This window comes from Eucyclogobius newberryi, unplaced genomic scaffold (genome assembly GCF_026437365.1).
Source record: "Eucyclogobius newberryi isolate DKJ021-1_F unplaced genomic scaffold, fEucNew1.0.hap1 SCAF_13, whole genome shotgun sequence".
NCBI lineage: Eukaryota > Metazoa > Chordata > Actinopteri > Gobiiformes > Gobiidae > Eucyclogobius > Eucyclogobius newberryi.
The window spans coordinates 9,755,772-9,757,745 of NW_027315757.1; the positions used below are offsets into that span (position 1 = coordinate 9,755,772).

General features: G+C 40.8%; 1 pseudogene; it reads left to right on the forward strand.

The window, feature by feature from the left end:
* The first annotated feature begins 372 nt into the window (after nucleotides 1-372).
* On the forward strand, nucleotides 373-1,727 carry LOC140357801 (probable tubulin polyglutamylase TTLL9 pseudogene; annotated as a pseudogene).
* The last annotated feature ends 247 nt before the right edge of the window (nucleotides 1,728-1,974 follow it).

Here is a 1,974-nt window from a genome sequence, read left to right on the forward strand (position 1 = left end):
CCCTCTGTCTTTTTCTCTTTTTTTTACGATAGAGAGTAAAACACATACTTTGAAGAAGTACAACTACAGTGGGTGGAGATAAGTGCACCTTTGCAACTGGCTGCCAGCCGCCATTAAAAGTAACAACAACAACAACATCAACAACAACAAACAGGATTCAAACCCGGGAACTTGCTTGGACATTAAGGAGCAACATACAACAATGAATAATAATAGAAGCAAAATATATCAAAAAGGGCATGCATAAATTTAGATTCTGCTACAGTCATGATCCTTGACCAAACAAGCTAAAGATTAGGATTAACGTTAGATTAATTAGATTAACATTCAAAACATCTAGTTAATTTGTTAAACTGTCGATTCATTAATTAAGTCTATCCAGAATGTCAAACGGCAAGACCTCTGGAAACAAATGCTTTTATGACAGTGACAAAAAAGAGCAAGATGCTCGAATATCTGTGTACTACAGATGTGGCATAGTGACAGACTCCCTACAGGACGTCCTGAGGCGCAGACCAGGCTGGGTAGAGGTCAAAGATGATGGAGAGTGGGATTTTAACTGGTGTGAAGTGGGCTGGCTAAGAGAAAACTTTGACCATTCTTTCATGAAGAAACATGTAAGAATAAGCCATTTCCGCAATTATTATGAGCTGTCTCATAAAAGCCTCATGCTGAAAAATCTGAAGAGATATCAGAAAATCATCGAAAGAGAGGAGGGTTGTATGGAAGCATCCAAATGTAACTTTTTCCCCTGTTCTTTCACACTTCCCAGTGAACATTTTCTTTTTTTAGAAGAGTTTAAGAGAAGCCCTGGCAGCACCTGGATCATGAAACCAGTGGCAAAATCCAAAGGGAGAGGAATTTTCCTCTTTCAGAAATTCAAAGACTTCATTGACTGGAAAAAGGAGCAGAAAGCTGCAGGTCAATTGGAGAGCTATGTTGCACAGCGCTATATAGAGAACCCATATCTCATAAATGGAAGAAAATTTGACCTGAGGGTGTATGTGCTGGTCACCTCCTTTAGCCCCTTGAAGGTCTGGTTAAACCGGTATGGCTTTGCACGCTTCTCAAATACTCGTTTCTCTTTGAGCAGCATTGATGATAAATATATGCATCTGACCAATGTTGCTGTTCAAAAAACTGCTCCTGACTACGACCCGGAAAAGGGAAAGTGGCAGATACAGCTGCTGCGCAGATTTCTAACAGCGAAACATGGCAGAGAGAAGATAGAAGAAACTTTCAAAGAAATAGATAACATCTTTGTCCGCAGCTTACAGAGTGTGCAAAAAGTTATGATTAATGATGAACATTGCTTTGAGCTTTATGGCTATGATATTATTCTGGATGAGGACCTCAAGCCGTGGCTACTCGAAGTGAATGCTTCTCCGTCACTCTCATCCAGCAGCAAAGAGGATTATGAGATTAAGTATCGTCTTCTTGAAGATACATTAAATATTGTTGATATGGAAAAAAGGCTCAATGGCAAAGAAAAGCGAGTGGGGGGTTATGATCTTATGTGGAATGATGGGCCTGTCTACAGAGAGGGCCTCAACCTTGAAACCAATGACATTAAATTCTTAGCTGCCAACACATATTTGGGGTGTAAGAATGACCTGGAGAACCCCGTTCTCAAAGACTTCAAAGACCAACTAGAATTATCCAGCAGCTACCTGAAACAAACAGCTCACCACTTGAGTGGATTCTGTAAGCCCACTAGTCCCTCCTAACAACAGTAATCCATCTCCAACAAACAGGGTCTTGGGGTGTTACAGAAGAGAAATCCTTTGTTTTGAGACTTTGTTGGCAGAGCCCACAGTGCGGCATGCAGTTTTTGTCCTCAACATAACAAGATGGCAGTAGCAACGAGTATCACGTCACTCTGGACCCATGAATTACTACTAGACTCCTGCAAATAACGTTTTGTTCAGTCGCAGCCCTCAAACATAAAATGTAGGCTACCCTAGAAGTGATAAA